The sequence below is a fragment of the Bubalus bubalis genome, chromosome 9 (genome assembly GCF_019923935.1).
Source record: "Bubalus bubalis isolate 160015118507 breed Murrah chromosome 9, NDDB_SH_1, whole genome shotgun sequence".
In the NCBI taxonomy this organism is placed as follows: domain Eukaryota; kingdom Metazoa; phylum Chordata; class Mammalia; order Artiodactyla; family Bovidae; genus Bubalus; species Bubalus bubalis.
Window position 1 is genome coordinate 4,437,937 of NC_059165.1, and position 17,784 is coordinate 4,455,720.

A 17,784-nucleotide genomic window follows, 5' to 3' on the forward strand; every position below is an offset into this window, starting at 1 on the left:
AACAGTTTTAAATCATTGGTTGGAGTTGGTTTGGAAGTAGTCTTATATTAATTGGATAACACAGTCAAGAGAAATCAGTTAATTGCCGACTCACTGGAAAAGATCCTCATGCTGGGGAAGATTGAAGGCAAAAGAAAGAAGAGGGCAGCAGAGGATGAGATGGTTGGATAGCATCACTGATTCAATGGACAAGAACTTGGGCACACTCCAGGAGATGGGGGACAGGGAGTTGTGCTGCAATCCATGGGGTCACAAAGAGTTGGACATGATTTAGCAACTAATCAACAACACAGTCAAGAGAAATCAGCTATTTAACTACAGTTACAGTAAGAAGATAAGGGCCAAGACTGAAAAGAGAAACTAGGAGATCTGGAAAGAGTTACAGAGCAGGAGGAGTAAAGTGGGTGGTTGGCCTCTATGTCTAAGCAATTGGATTCTCAGCTTGCCTCCCTCTTTTGGAGAAGAAAGAATCAACTTTTCAGTTGTTTTCAAATAAAAGCAGGATGAGAACTTTCCTTTTTCAGTATTACACATTTGATTCATTCTTCACTGGTGGAGGAATTATGTATTTTGCTTTAAAATTCTCCAATGAGAGATGCATTTATAATTGTAGGAAGCAGAGAAAGGGTTTACATGCTAGTAGATAATTTAAAAGCGTGGAGATAATTGTGTAAAAATAAAAAATAAAAACTCAGTAAGTGACGGCTGAGTGCCGATAGATTGGATCTGATCCTGAATTTCTAAGGGTCATGGGATGTTGGAATTGAGATTAGTTATTATCATTTCTTCATTTAACAAATTTTAAGGCTTACTTTTAATGTCCAAGTAGATTTGTCCATATGTGTATACCAAATTATTTATGCTTTTATTTTAATTTGAAAGATCTTAACATTTTACACACACACAGATATATGCCTTAAATAATGGGATTTTGAGAGATAAAAATTCTACCAGATCTTTGAACTGTTGGAAGGGACTTTACCTCAAAGCTAATGAAACTTATATTGTTTTGTGATAATAGGAGAGACCCTAGAAATGGGTCCACAGAGTCAGAACTAGATAAAGTTGGCTAGAGTAAGATTCATTATTTCTGTCCATTATTGTTTTTTTTTTTTTCATTCACAACTTCTTTTTTTGTCAGATGAGCCTGGAATGGTGGGAGGTATGTCTCAGATCAGGCCAAAAGGAAGCTGAGCTGTGGATGCACTAAACTTGGGTTTGGTGGTTTTAGTCTCCTGATGGATAGTTAAATTACTGGTTGCCCAAGTATAGTTGAAATACTTCAGATACCCACTGGCCTGATTCCCACAGCAGGGGTAGGTAAGGCCAGAAGTCTTATTATGATATAAATATGTCTTACAACAGTCAACACCAGACATATATGGGAGAAGCTGAGAAACAAGACTCAAAGTATTAATGCATAAATACAGAAGCTGGTTTGTAGAAAATATTTCTAGTCATGAGATATTTTAAATTATAAGTGGAGGATTCAGTTAACATCAGCTCTCAGTCAAAATAAAAGTTCTCTCCTACCCTGAATGTACTTAGTAATACATTTTATGAAGTTCAAATGTACCCTACATTCTTTGTATTTTTGATGGATTTTTGAAATATGGAATATATGAGAATCTCTGTGTTAAGGACACAAATGTCTTGCAGTTCTACAAATGGTGATTGTGTCTGTGTTGACATTGAATGTTTCATCTCACTACTACTGATAAAAACAAATTCAACCAATTGTGTTAGGAATTCTTTTCATAGAAAGATATTATAACATTGTTGTCATTTGAAGAGATGAGCAACGCATATGCAGCCAAAATGAAAGAAAAGCATTATAGGGATGAGTCAGAGGGATTGTTAAGTAAGTCTCACATGTTATTTTTATAAATTCTGTAATGTTTTTAATATTTTCCAGATATTTTGTCTCAGATTTTGTTGTGATTTTCTTTCTTCTTCCAGATAAAAATTCATGTTCGTGCCTAATTTTGTACTTATAACGTTGTAACCTTTTCTGAAAGAGAACTACCCAAATTACACATGGTTCAGGCTCCACAAAACTTAAGTCCACCTTGCAGCTGAAAACAGAACAACTGTGGATGTGCACAGGCAGGGAGTGGGCGGAAAAGGGTAGAGGTGGGGGAAGCGTGGTCCGTCTAGTCAAGGTGTGCTTTTCCTAGGTGGAAAAAGCTTATGAAAAAGCAGCCAGGAACTCAAAAGATGTTTACTCCTTGGAAGGAAAGTTATGACCAACCTAGACAGCATATTAAAAAGCAGAGACATCACTTTGTCAACAAAGGTCCGTCTAGTCAAGGCTATGCTTTTTCCAGTGGTCATGTATGGATGTGAGAGTTGGACTAGAAAGAAAGCTGAGCACCAAAGAATTGATGCTTTTGAAGTGTGGTGTTGGAGAAGACTCTTGAGAGTCCCTTGGACTGCAAGGAGATCCCACCAGCCCATCCTGAAGGAGATCAGTCCTGGGTGTTCTTTGGAAGGACTGATGCTGAAGCTTAAACTCCAATACTTTGGCCACCTGATGCAAGGAGCTGACTCATTTGAAAAGACCCTGATGCTGGGAAAGATTAAACCCAAGAGGATAACGGGACGACAGAGGATGAGATGGTTGGATGGCATCACCGACTCAATGGACGTGAGTTTGGGTGGACTCCAGGAGTTGGTGATGGACAGGGAGGCCTGGCATGCTGCAGTCCATGGAGTCGCAAAGAGTCGGACACGACTCAGCGACTGCACAGAACTGACTGAAAGCGTGGTGGGTTCATGAGAGGAGGAAGCCTCACCCTCATCAGCTCATTTAGTTGTCCTCATCACTCTTTCAGGAGATGCAATGGGAAAATGAGGTTAAACAATTTTTAGTTGAGAGCGGGTACCTCTGAATGCATCTGGAAGCTTATACGGGAAGACAGAGGGAGCCACAGAGGCAGAGTGTAACTTTTTCCTTCAGATCTGATTGTCTAAAACATGCTTCTATCTAGTTTTTATGTTTGGAATCTTTTCATTAATTTTCCATATTCTCCATTGGAGCAGGTCTATTTTTTTTTTAAAATCCACTACATACTGCCTTTCAAAGTCCCTAACACAGGGAGCCCTAGCATTAGCTTTCCCCAGGGATGAGGCACCTGTCCACTCCATGACCCAGCTCCTGCGTTAGCCCCGACTTTGGGGCAGGAGCTCCCTACTTGTTAAGGCCAGCACTTTCCTCTACAGGAGTTGCCTCCTAGAGACTGGGAATTTGTTAAAGGCCTGATAGAAAAGGTAGGGCAAATGTTTCATCTGTTCTTGGTTTGTGGGTTCCAAGCACATGGTTTCTGAATGTTACATTTGGAAGTGGAATTCAGTTAATTCACAAGCGTTTTGATCAAATCATTGATTTTATCCATTGTCTTCTGTGAATGAACAACGCATGATGCCTGGCTCGTTTCAAGCTGTCTCTTCCCTCCTCTTATATATTCAGTTGACACGTTCTTTCAAAGGTTAGGGGCATTTGGGAATCTGTGTGTTTTGAGAAGAAAGGTGAACTCATTAGCTTCACTTTCTAAATATTTTAATAATGTTACTGAAGCCTGGAATGCCACCTTTATTCAGCTATCTCTTTTGTTTTTCTGCCACAACCGAGTACTTATAGTGAATGGCAGTACATATTAATAAGCAGGCAGCCCAGGTTAATGATGATAATTATTCCTACATGGTGTACACTGACAATGTGTGCAAAGATATTCACTCTTCAAAAAAGCCCCAAGGCAGTACAGATAATTCTGACACTGAGTACGTTATCTGAGAAGAAGGTTAACAATGCTATGTGATACTTAGCTTTTTTTTTTTCTTAAGTGAACATTTTAATTACCTGGGGATACCGTCCATGACTGGAATTCAGTCAGTGAGCAGAGGGCCAGTTAACTTTTCAGGAGATCCCTCAGAGAGAATTAGAATTTTAACCATTAACATTATAGGCTTGCAAATAGGGACACTATCTAGAAATAAATAAGCATAGTCAAGAGTTTAGAAAAGGTCAGTGTTTTAACTCAAATTCTCATAGTGGCTTTCTAGTTTGAAATAAACATTTACTTTTTGATTAGCCACGGCAAAAGCATGAAACTATAGAGTTATCCTTACTATATTCTTTTCCAAGTCCACCAAATTTTCCACAAAACCAAACGCTCTCACACTTACCGTGCCTGTGCTTTGCTTTCTATTCTTCTAGTCTAGGTTACTCTCCAAACCTCCGTTCACACCTGAAGAATTAATGACAAGTGACGGATTAACAGTTCATTGTGACATTCCACTGTTTTCCTCCCAGGGTCAATCAAGAAGCATTAAAACCTTAAATCAGGCATCTCAAATAAAACACCAACAAGGGCCTGTCGAGCGACATTCATGGGTAAAGCTGGGCAACTGAGAATTAGAGTAAAACTAAACGGGAGGCTTCAGGAAGCGGGGATATCCCTGCATGTCTCCAGTAGATTATTTCCAAATAAACATACTGCTCCAATTTTGCTAAAAAAAAAAAAAAAAGTGCTTTTTCAGAAGACGCTTGCAATGTAGGTTTTTGTGAATTCTTCCATGTTTAAATTTTGTTCACGAATTCAAACACTGTACAGGTCAGACATAACATATCCAGGGCCAAAAACAGTCCAAAGGGCAGAGGTTGGTAACTTCTGCTTTGAACTGGAGGGGACTGCAGTAACACACACACTTTTATTCCCAAGCTCAAGAAACTGGAAGATCCACAATCCTCTGATGCACTCGGAACCCTTTGTCCTTCTTTATGGTCCTTCATATGCTCTCCACCCTGGGGACCCGTCACTCTGCGTGGCTTTCGGTACATCCTCTTTGTACAGCTTTCTAAGCTCCTTCTTGCTTACCAAACCATATTCCTACTACCTCCCTTCCTTGGAGAATGAATCAATTTTCTCATTAGGTTGCGAGGGTATCTGGCACATACTATACTTAGCACTTAACATGGTGTGCACATGCTAAATCTTTGTTTGTGTGTTGGTCTCCCCAGTCATAATGTGAAGCCCATCTGGAGAGTCTTTTCATTTCTTTATCAGCATCACAGTATCTACTTTGTAATAAACAATAAATATGTGTGGAATGAGTGCATGGATGAGTGAATGAACGCTAGAAAGCTACTTTGAAGGTTTAAGTATTCTTTAAACATCTTTGCTTCCATCAGGGGGTGAGACTATAGAATACATTCAGTACATATTTGTTAAATAGGAAATGAATGTCAGCCAATGAGGGAGGTTATTCTTTGAAGAGTTAGGGGGTGGAACATAGGAAATTCTCAGTGCCTGTATCCCTTAAATCATTTTCCACCAGGATAAATAGGTTCTTAAATTCTCTCTGATTCCTAAAATGTAATTTAAAATATAAAGTATCATATATGAATACATACATATGTCTACATGTGTGTATACATACGTATATATATGATGGCAATGTATTCATTGCTTTCATGATGATCTTTTAACATATCCTTTAGTGCTTCTTCTAATTGAGACAAATAAGTAATGGCTTCAATACCACAACTGAGCAGTTACTACTGAGGCAATACCTTATATGAAGTCTATTGATTATAAAGTAAATTTTTTCAGAAGCATGTCATGATGAATTTGAATAAAAAAACCATCTGGCAATATTCTACCCACACGACATTTATTATAAATGCACACACAGTTACTTGAAATATATTTGTTTATATCCAAGGTGTTCAGTCTGATCATTACACAAGTGAAAATCTGCTTGAATCCTTCTGCCCTGAGTCTTCTAGGAAACTGCCGTACTAGAGCTGGATTTTAATTTAAAAATCGAGATTGATTTGGAAATATGTTAACGATTAAGTTAACGACCTAGTATAAAAGTGTCATCCAAGAACTCGATCCTTCCTGTTGACCAATGAAGATACCTAAGGGTGAACAAAATGACGCTTCTTCTGTAATAGACATCTTCTGTACCTATGGCCCTCTCTTATTTTTACAGGGATAGTGCCAGTAGACGACCAACTGCTTGTTCTAAGGGTGACTCCAGCTAGCTGAATAGTTTTGAGGACAAAATCAAATGATGAAGGCCAGTTGTTTCATCACTTGTACGTCTTACCGTTAAGATCTTAGCTAACCAGTTACGTGAGGATCAACCAACGAATTAAAGGTCTAGGCATGTAGGTAGCTTGTGGCATGCAACTGAACTTTAAAAGTAGAAAACAAAAGTTGCTTGTTAGTTTGTCATGCATCTCTTGATAGCACGCCGTAGCATATCACGATACCGTTCAGGAGCTTGTACTATTTTATCTGACATCAGACACTTCAACAATGAGCGGTTAAGAATCAGGAACGTTTTTCCCATTGGGATGATGCATACCATGTAACCAAATTCAAATGAGCAGATTTTCAGAGAGAATTTGAATCTCTTCCTGGGGCTAAAATAGACCTGCCACTGGTCTCTCCATTTCCTTTGGTAAGCCCTTTGTATCTTAAGCAGTGGAAAATAAAACAACAAATGTTATTCAGCAGAAAGATGAAAGCTCAATATATGTAAAGTGAGACAGAGAAATGGAAACATGGCCTGTGGATTCTGCATGCGCGCCTCATAAAATGCAAGCACGAATTTCCTCTCGCAGTGAGTGTGGTCCAACATTAACCGAGGCATGGGGCACGATTATGAGAGATAAGATTAGTAGTTAGAGAACAGACAGCAAGCTGTTTTACCCACACTGAATATAATTTCACTCCTCTGATCTATTAGGCCCTCTTGGCGCACATCTTTGTAGATTTTTGCTAGTTCTCAGGAATGCATTAAAAAACCCTATAGGCTATAGCTAAAATGACTGAATATTTTTTAACGTCTCACATGTTGACAGTCCTGATTTTCGTTATATAAGAAATAACTGTCGATAGTGCCATTTAAATCCCTACTCTTTAGACTTGTGAATGCTAATGGCTGGGCTGTCGAACTTCAGCTTTTCCTGTAATCGTTATTCCCGGTTTCCTGTGGTGGGGATGTATTGAACATAAGAAATTAGCTGCAGAGAGAATTAGAGGGTGGAAGTCTGAGTCATGTAAATGCCAAAAGCTTTTTGTGACATTTTTCAGACTTTAAAAATGGAAATATGTTATTTGCACAGTAGCTCCTGATGGAATATGACATACTGCAGCGATGTGGTGAGTTTAAGATTGGGCTGCAGGCCATTAGGAGCCCTCTGCGTGAGAGCCTGGGGCCTGAGCAGAGGGATGGGAGTGAGCTACTTGGAAGAAGCTCGTCATTTGCTGACAAGCCAAAGAATCCTCGTTAGATCAAGAACGGCTAATGAGAACTGAGAACTTGCTTGAACCTGTTATCCTAAGTAAGGCTTAGGAATATAATTTTCAGCTTGATGTAACTTTTGTCTTTATTCCAGCTGGTCTGACATCATCATCATTATATCAGCACACGCACAAAAAATTATAGGGCTAAGTACATCCCTTAACGCTCATATTTCAATTAAGGCTGAGTGCTTTCATTCAGTTCAAATGAGAAATCTTTCTTAGTAGATTGTGAGGCTTTTTGGGGGTCCTGAGAGGCATGGAGGGTGGTGTGGTGGTACATGGCAGAACTTTCTCTAGAGAAAACTGGAGGACTCCCATCTGTCTCACTGTCCTTCACCTCCTGTTCCAACGGCTTTTGGCTTTTGAAGCCTATGGGGGTGATGGGGGTCGGGGGTCGGGGGGCAGAAACTGTCTCCGGTTTCACCTTTGGTTTGCAGAGTAGATCTCTCTAGACGTTTATTTCCACTTCAGGGGATAGCTTTGTAATCCTCTGAGCCCAAGTTTCCTATAAACACGGGAACGTGGTCACACTTACTTATTTTTCTGTTTGGGGGATAGAGTAACCCAATTAGTAATTTTGCTGTTTTCCTGCAGGGTGTCATGAATTGTGGTGAGAAATGAGCTTTCTTAACCTCTTCTGCTTTCTGTTCTAGAAAATTCAGCATTCAGCTTTTGGAAGATACAGAATCTAGGAAAATAGACATATGATGTTTGGAAGGAGAAGAGTCAGATGGCCAAAGGGACACCGGAAAGAATTTTAGAAGTGTAGCACGGAAATAGATGATTAGTAAAAAAGATGAAACAAAGCAAAACAGGAAGCAGGGGTTTTGACATTTATTTCCTTTCGAAAATGTCTTCTGGGAAGCCCCTGTCCAGGCTTCGCCATGTACTCCCATAAATTTAATGCTGTTTTCCCTTAAATTCTCAGTGAAGCTGAAAAATGTCATTAAACTTCTTCTCCCAAAGCAAAAAACCTAGCTGGCATCTTTGACAATTTCCTCGTCATCTCCCCTCAACTTACCATCAAGACATTAATTTTAATGTAAAAACCTCCTCATTTCTCCTTGCTTTCCCCCGACTCCTGCTTCTTAGTCGTGACCCTTATTTCATCATAACCAGATTGGGCAGTTTACTGATCTCTCATCTTCCTGTCTCACCCCATTTCTCCATCTTCACTATTGAGATAGATATTTCACAGTTTTGTGATTATGAAATATTGCTATTCAGTCACTCAGTTTTGTCTGCTTCTTTGTGACCCCATGGACTGCACCACATGATGCTTCCTGTCCTTCACCATCTCCCGGAGTTTTCTCAAACTCGTGTCCGTTGAGTTGATGATGCCATCCAACCATCTCATCCTCTGTCGCCCCCTTCTCCTCCTGCTTTCAGTCTTTCCCAGCATCAGGGTCTTTTCCAATGAGTCAGCTCTTTGCATCAGGTGGACAAAATATTGGAGCTTCAGCATCAGTCCTTCCAATGAATATTCAGGGTTGATTTCCTCTAAGATGGACTGGTTTGATCTCCTTGCAGTCCATAGGACTCTCAAGAGTCTTCTCTAGCACCACAGTTCGAAGGCATCAATTCTTTGATGCTCAGCCTTTTTTATGGTTCAGCTCTCACATCCATACATGACTACTGGAAAAACCACAGCTTTGACTAGATGGACCTTTGTTGGCAAAGTGATGTCTCTGCTTTTTAATATGCTGCTAGGTTGGTCATAGCTTTTCGTCCAAGGAGCAAGCGTCTTTTAACTTCAAGGCTGCAGTCACCATTCACAGTGATATTGGAGCCCAAGAAAATAAAGTCTCTCACTGCTTCAATTGTTTCCCCATCTACTTGCAATGAAGTGATGGGACTGGAAATATTAATACTTTTTTTTCCCCTTCTCTACTGATGCTCAGGCATCTTGCAGGAAAGTCTGAGACTGAAAAGAGTAATTCATTGCTTCCTGAGAGTGATAAAAACCTGTCATCATGTTCTTTTGCTCTCCCGTTCAGTTCAGGAACTATTTTCCTGTTGCCCATGGGAAAAAGTCCATATCAACAGTCAAAGCAATTCACAATTGGTTCTTTCTTACTTCTCAGGTTTACTTGTCTGCCTGTGTTCACCCACACACAAGTCAAGCTGACAGTGTTACGGTTTCATGAACTGTCATTTTTATAACTTCACACTTTTTTCATATTCAGTTTTCTGTGCCTCAGGTGCCTTTCCCTATCTGACAAATATCTGGTCTCTCTTTAAAGTGAAAGTGAAGACGCTCAGTGGTGCCCGACTCTTTGCAACCATGTGGACCGTAGCCTTCCAGGCTCCTCTGGCCACAGGACTTTCCAGGTGAGAGTACTAGAGTGGGGTGCCATTGCCTTCTCCAGGGGATCTTCCCAACCCAGGGATCCAACCTGGGTCTCCCCCATTACAGGCAGACTCTGCAGTCAGAGCCACCAGGGAATCCTAGTCTTCTTTAAGATTCCTCCTAAATGTCATCTCTTCTCTACTTTCTTGATACTCTCAGGCTGAGTGAGGGGTTTTCAACCTGTAGGCTTTCATACTTTGAGATGTATTTACACTTCTGGATTGACTGTAATGTTCAAAGCTCTTTATGACAACGGTTTTGTTTCATTCATCTTCTGGAATTGCAGGTTTTAGCACTTTATGGGAGAAAATATACACTACAAAATATGCTTCTTTAGCATGTAGATTATTTTAGGCTGATTATTTTAAAGAAAACAGCATACAGAAGAGCTGTGGAAACAGTAAAATCTTCCTGCTGTAAAAGACATTTAGATTTATAAGGAAAATCTCCACTTGTACAAGAGTCTGCCTGGAGGTCACATGAAGGGAAGGATAACAAAGTCTTTAGACACATTATCAGCGGAGAAGGCAGTGATTTAAATCTGCATAACCATATATGTGTTTACTATGCTTTTCCTGGTAGCCTCTCATCACTGACTCCCCACCCCCAACTTCTTTTGTCTTTAGCTGAAGATGCTGTTTAAGGTGATGGCTTCAACCATTTTAGAGAGTTATTCAGTTTTCCTGGGTCTCTCCTACATACACAGAGAATATATACATTGTGAAACTTCTCTTTGTTTTTTCTCCTGCTAACCTGTCTCATTTTATATTAGATGAACCGAAGAACCTAGATGAGAAGGGATTTTTTTTCCACCCCTACATTCACAAACCCAATCAAACCCATTCAAGTAAATGCATGAATTGAAGACAGAACTCAATCCTTTTCTCTTTGCATCAACTATCAGAAGCAGTGGAAATCAAACAGACTGAATATTCTATATACTGCCTATATGGAATATGATACAGGGAGCAGTGAATTCATAGAAGGAGCATCTGCAGTTTTGTCGGAACAGGATCTCTGGTCACTCTGAGGTTTACCCATCAATGTCATTTGAAGAAACGTTCTGCTAACAATGTGCCACCTTATTGAATTCTATTAGAGAATTTCACTGCAGGTCTAATCGCTGCTCACCTTGGTGTCAGGCTGCTTTTCCTTTATTAACTAATCATCTACTGGCCCAGTGGGGTTCTTCTAGCCTCCAAGCTTCTCAAGATATGTCAAATCAGATTATCTGCCTTTATTTTACACGGATCAAATTTTAAGTTTTTCCGAAACTCGTGAAGAAACAATTTCCCACCATTTAATATATGCAAGCTATACCAAGGCATGCACTTCCATAACCTGAGCTGAGTTAGTCATCGGCTTTGTTAATTAGCTTCGGAAAAGTAAGTCAGCATAACCATAGTACTAAATACATATATTTGACAAATTTTTTGTTCTACCTTACAACACAAAGTAGAATGGTTTCTAAATATCAGCTGTAGAACAGAGATCACAGACTAGGCTTCGTGTACACTAACATGACAATGTCATAGTTCAGAATATTTTTGCTTCACCAGCTCTCTCTCAGGAAGGATTCTATGAACTGGGTTGGCCTTGAAATTAACTGTTATTCGTAAACTGTTTTTGTTAATTCCAAATCAACATGCTGAGAATTATTTCTATAATATAGTCTTCTAGTGTTCTAGAAGACTTTCATAGTGAAATGTTCTCAAATTTAAAGGTGAGGCATTTTGAAATATCACAAAGTACCAACTGGCATAAAATATGTCAAAAGTATCTTCAGATTTGCAACCAGTTTGAAAATTAGAGTTCAGTGGTTTATGACCTTTTGGAGTGTTCTTGAGTTCCTCTAAGTTTATACTCTATGAAACCTAGTCATCATATGTTAGAGACAATAAATCTTTTTACCTTCTCGTGTGTGTGGATTGGGGGTATATACTTGTATGAAAGTCCAATAAATGGTTCAGTTCAGTTCAGTTTAGTCGCTCAGTTGTGTCCGACTGTTTGCGACGCCATGGACTGCAGCACGCCAGGCCTCCCTGTCCATTACCAACTCCTGGAGCTTACTCAAACCCATGTCCATTGAGTCCATGATGCCATCCAACCATCTCAACTTCTGCTGTCCCCTTCTCCCACCTTCAGTCTTTCCCAGAATCAGGGTCTTTTCCAATGAGGAAGTTCTTCGCATCAGGTGGCTAAAATATTGGAGTTTCAGCTTCAGCATCAGTCCCTTCAATGAATATTCAGGACTGATTTCTTTTAGGATGAACTTATTGGATCTCCTTGCAGTCCAAGGGACTCTCAAGAGTCTTCTCCAGCACCACAGTTCAAAAGCATCAATTCTTCAGTGCTTTATATTTATAGTCCAACTCTCACATCCATACATGACTACTAGAGAATCCATAGCTTTGACTAGATGGACCTTTGTTGGCAAAGTAATGTCTCTGCTTTTTAATATGCTGTCTAGGTTGGTCATAACTTTTCTTCCAAGGAGTAAGCGTCTTTTAATTTCATGGCTGCAATCACCATCTGCAGTGATTTTGGAAACCCCAAAATAAATTCTGCCACTGTTTCCACCGTTTCCCCATCTATTTGCCATGAAGTGATGGGACCAGATGTCATGATCTTAGTTTTCTGAATGTTGAGTTTTAAGCCAACTTTTTCACTCTCTTCTTTCACTTTCATCAAGAGGCTCTTTAGTTCTTCCTCACTTTCTACCATAAGGGTGGTGTCGTCTGCATATCTAATGTTATTGATATTTCTCCTGGCAATCTTGATTCCAGTTAGTGCTTCATTCAGTCCAGCATTTCTCATGATATACTCTGCATTTAAGCTAAACAAGCAGGGTGACAATATACAGCCTTGATGTACTCCTTTCCCGATTTGGAACCAGTCTGTTGTTTCAAGTCTGGTTCTAACTATTGCTTCTGACCTGCTTACAGATTTCAAATAAATGGTTAAGAAAACGATACTTTTCTGTTAAGTATAGTTCAGTTCAGTTCAGTTCAGTCGCTCAGTCATGTCTGACTCTTTGCAACTCCATTAATCGCAGCACCCCAGGCCTCCCTGTCCATCACCAACTCCCGGAGTTCACTCAGACTCACGTCCATCGAGTCAGTGATGCCATCCAGCCATCTCATCCTCTGTCGTCCCCTTCTCCTCCTGCCCCCAATCCCTCCCAGCATCAGAGACTTTTCCAATGAGTCAACTCTTCGCTTGAGAAGGCCAAAGTACTGGAGTTTCAGCTTTAGCATCATTCCTTCCAAAGAAATCCCAGGGCTGATCTCCTTCAGAAAGGACTGGTTGGATCTCCTTGCAGTCCAAGGGACTCTCAAGAGTCTTCTCCAACACCACAGTTCAAAAGCATCAATTCTTCAGTGCTCAGCTTTCTTCACAGTCCAACTCTCACATCCATACATGACCACTGGAAAAACCATGGCCTTGACTAGACGGACCTTTGTTGGCAAAGTAATGTCTCTGCTTTTGAATATGCTGTCTAGGTTGGTCATAACTTTTCTTCCAAGGAGTAAGCGTCTTTTAATTTCATGGGTGCAGTCACCATCTGCAGTGACTTTGGAGGCCCCCAAAATAAAGTCTGACACTGTTTCCACTGTTTCCCCATCTATTTCCCATGAAGTGATGGGACCAGATGTCATGATCTTCATTTTCTGAATGTTGAGTTTTAAGCCAACTTTTTCACTCTCCTCTTTCACTTTCATCAAGAGGCTCTTTAGTTCTTCCTCACTTTCTGCCATAAGGGTGATGTCATCTGCATATCTGAGGTTATTGATATTTCTCCCGGCAATCTTGATTCCAGCTTGTGCTTCTTCCAGCCCAGCATTTCTCATGATGTACTCTGCATATAAGTTAAATAAGCAGGGTGATAATATACAGCCTTGACGAACTTCTTTTCCTATTTGGAACCAGTTTATTGTTCCATGTCCAGTTCTAACTGTTGCTTCCTGACCTGCACATAGATTTCTCAAGAGGCAAGTCAGGTGGTCTAATTAGTAATAGATGAAGAAACCAGAAGTTATATAATTTACTCACATAAATGAGGTGAGTTGTTGCAAATATAAGAATCGAATTTATGATTTCTTCTCTTCATTGCCAGATCCACTGCACTTAAAAATAATTAATAACTTAACTCAAAAGTAATGGATAATTTGAAAATATTTGTTTTCCCTCATAGTTGCTATACTTATTACAGCTTATATGCTAGTATTTTTACTTTTGACAATGTGACAATAATTTTTGATAAACTTTAGTTTTATAGCAAATTTATGAGGGCCAACCTAAGTAGAAAATATATCTGAGTTGTAAGTTCATTTCAATTTTACTGAGATGTTGTTTGCCTTGAATTTATCTTGAATGAACCTGGATTTAAGAATGAAAGATTTGAAAGCTATTTTTTCCTCTTCATTTTATTTAGCTATTTAACAATTTATAACATATAACTAATGAAAAAGTAGTATAAGGCTAGCTGTAAAGTTGTTTTTAATTAAATAGAAAAGTGCTCACCATTTTTTTTATTTGTTGCAAATTTTTATTATGAATACCTACTGAAATTTGTCAAGTGCTTTTTGTGTATTATTTATTGAGATGATTACATTTTACTTTTTTATTCTGCTAATGTGATTTATGCTGATTTTCAAATGTTGAAACAGTTTTTTTGAGTTCTTAAATATATCTCACTTATGATTCATTATCCTTTTTATATCTTGTTGTATTCTAATTGATGTATTTTGTTAATTTTTGTGTCTATTTGTATGGAAGATTTTGTCCTATAATTTTATTTTCCCCTCTACTCCTACCTTTTCTGTTTTTTTTTTTTTTTTTCCTTTTCTGGTTTTAATTAAGCATTTCATTTGATCCATTGTATCTTCTCTCTTTATATTTTAATTTTCCTTTTTTGTTTTTTTTTAAATTGTTGCTGATTGTCCTAGAATTTGCAATATAAATTAAACTAAGATGTGTGGTGTGCTTAGCAGCTCAATCATGTCTGAATCTTTGTGACCCCATGGACTATAGCCCACCAGGCTCCTCTGTCCATTGGATTATCCAGACAAGATACTGGAATAGGTTGCCATTTCCTTCTCCATGGGATCCTCCTGACCTAGGGATCAAACCCCCATCTCTTATGGTTTCTGCATTGGCAGACAGATTATTTACCACTGATCCACCTGGAAAGCCCTAAATGACCTCAGTCTATCATCAGATAACATTATAGCACTTCACAAGTAGTACAGAGACTCATAATACAGTATTTCTATTGCCTCCAACTCATCCCTTATGACATTACTGTCGTCTATTTCACTTACACATATACTATGTATTACTTTAAAAAATAACTATTTTAGATCCATTAAGATTAAGAAAACTAAGATTTTGTTTATATTTTCCTTCTCCAGTGCTCTTTCTGCAGATTCACATTTCTATCTATAGAATTTTTTTTTTTCTCCTTGAATAACTTCTTTTAATACTTATTTCAGGGCAGGTCTGTTGCTGATAAATTCCCTCATTTTTCATTTATCTAAAAAGTCCCTATTTTTCTTTTATTTTTGAAGAACAATTGGCGGAGTTCCCTCCCCTCCCAGTACAGTAAATATTTCATTCTATTTCCTTCCTATGTGTATGATTTCTGATGAGAAGTCTGCTGTAATTCTTTGTTTCTCTTGGGGAAAGTGCCCTGCATCTACCCCCAGCTTTTTTCAGGATTTTCTTTTTGTCCTTGGTTTCCTGCAGTTTGAAAATGATATGCCAATATGTATATTTTATGATACTTTTCTTGCTTGGTTACCCCAGAGCTTCCTGGACCTGTGGTTTGGTATATTTTATTATTTTTATAATGTTCTTGGCCATTATGAAAATATTTATTTTGCTCTATTCTTTATTGATCTTCCAGTATTCTAAATACACACATGTTGGACTATTTGAAATTCTCCCACAATTCTTAGATGTTCTTTTCTGATTTTTTTTTTCATGTCTTTTTCTCTTTGTATTTCAGTTTGGAAAGTTTTATTAATCTGTCTTCAAGCTCAGTGATCTGTCCTCGGCTGTCTGGTCTACCAAAAAGTCCATCAAAGGCATTTTTCTTGTTACCATATTTTCAATTTCTACCATTTCCTTTGGATTCTTTCATAGAGTTCTCATTTGTATGCTAGAGTCAGAGAAAAGCCTTTCTGCCAGGTGAAATAAGGCTCTGCTAAAGTTTTTCCCACTGGAGAGAAGGTATTTAGTAAGGAGACCAGACTCTGGGAATACTTCATAATGGTTACACTACCTCTCCCCGTCTTTTCTGAGCCAACAGGACATCTCTATTGGCTCCTCACTATGAGAATCTGGTGGGATTCCTGGAGTAGAAGTGTGAGCCCCTCCTAAGATTGCAGCCCCAAGGAGTTTTTCAAACTAGTTTACTCTCAGGTTCTAGCAATTCATCAATATTACCACTTAGTGTTGCTACCTTACCATGGCTTTTCTTCCAGGAAACCCAGCTTTGGTTGTGACTTTCTGAATATGCCTGATGCTGCAACTTCTGTGATGGAAGCTTGCCTTATTTCCTCCACGGGTCTAAGAAAAGTTGTTGATTTTCAATCTGTGTATTTTTTTTTCTTGTTGTTTAAGGATGGAAGTGATGACTTCCAAGCTCTTCCATGTCAGAGCTGAAACTAGAGTCCTGGCTTTCTATTCTTATGATAAATTGGCATTCTTTGCTTCCAGGGCTATGTTGTCCTTATAAAACAAATTAGAAAGAATTCCTTCCTCTGTTGTTTTTTGAAATATTTTGTGTGAGAGTGATATTTTATCTTCCTTAAATGTTTGATATTAGTAGAAACTGCCAAACAAAGCTAGGATTTTTTTTGAAAATATTCTGATTATAAATTCAATTTCTTTAATAATTGAGCTTGCCAGATTTTTCTATTTCTTCTTTTGTCAGCTTTTCAAAAAATTCAAACTGCTTTTAAGTTTCTCTCTCTTTTTCTTTTTTCTTCAAGAAATGGTTCCATCTTATGGTCTAATTTACTAACCTGAGATGGCTTACAGTATTTCCATTATCTGAACATAGTGTAATAATAGCTACTAGTTAATTTCTGTTATTGCTAATTTTAGGGCTTCCCAGGTAGTAGAGTGAAGCAGTGGTTAAGAATCTGCCTGCCAATGCAAAGGATACAGGAGACGCAAGTAATGGCAACCCACTACATTATTCTTGCTTGTAAAATTTCATGGACAGAGTAACTTGTCAGGCTTCGGTCCGTGGGGTTACAAAGAGACAGACATGCCTGACCATGCATCACATTACTAATTTTATTTTATTTTTCATCAATCTTCCCATAGGGTTTCCGTTTTCTCTTTTAAAGACTCAACTTTTGGATTTTCTCCATGTTTGTCAGTCATCAGTTCAGTTCAGTTCAGTCGCTCAGTCTTGTCCAACTCTTTGCGACCCCATGGATTGCAGCGAACCAGGCCTCCCTGTCCATCACCAACTCCTGGAGTTCACTCAAACCCATGTCCATTGAGATGGTGAAGCCATCAATCTTTCCTAGCATCAGGGTTTTTCCCCAGTGAGTCAGTTCTTCGCATCAGGTGGCCTGAGTACTGGAGTTTTCGCTTCAGCATCAGTCCTGCCAATGAATATTCAGGACTGATTTCCTTTAGGATTGACTGGTTGGATCTCCTTGCAGTCCAAGAGACTCTCAACAGTCTTCTCCAACATGAAGTGATGGGACTGGATGCCATGATCTTAGTTTTCTGAATGTCGAGCTTTAAGCCAACTTTTTCACTCTCTTCTTTCACTTTCATCAAGAAGCTCTTTAGTTCTTCTTCACTTTCTGCCATAAGGGTGGTGTCATCTGCATATCTGAGGTTATTGGTATTTCTCCTGGCAATCTTGATTCCAGCTTGTGCTTCATCCAGCCTGACATTCAGCATGATGTACTCTGCTATGAGTTAAATAAGCAGGGTGACAACAAACAGCCCTTACCTTCTCCTTTCCTGATTTGGAACCAGTCTGTTGTTTCATGTCCAGTTCTAACTGTTGCTTCTTGACCTGCATACAGGTTTCTCAGGAGTCAGGTTAGGTGGTCTGGTATTCCCATCTCTATTTTTGTGTAT

General features: G+C 39.0%; 1 long non-coding RNA gene across 1 annotated transcript in view; it reads right to left on the reverse strand.

The window, feature by feature from the left end:
• Positions 1–3,117: 3,117 nt before the first annotated feature.
• Positions 3,118–17,784, reverse strand: part of LOC102408134 — a 105,054-nt gene continuing 90,387 nt past the window's right edge. The window contains exon 4 of the long non-coding RNA XR_003111233.3: positions 3,118–4,247. This is a non-coding gene — a long non-coding RNA (uncharacterized LOC102408134). The remainder of the gene's footprint in view (positions 4,248–17,784) is intronic.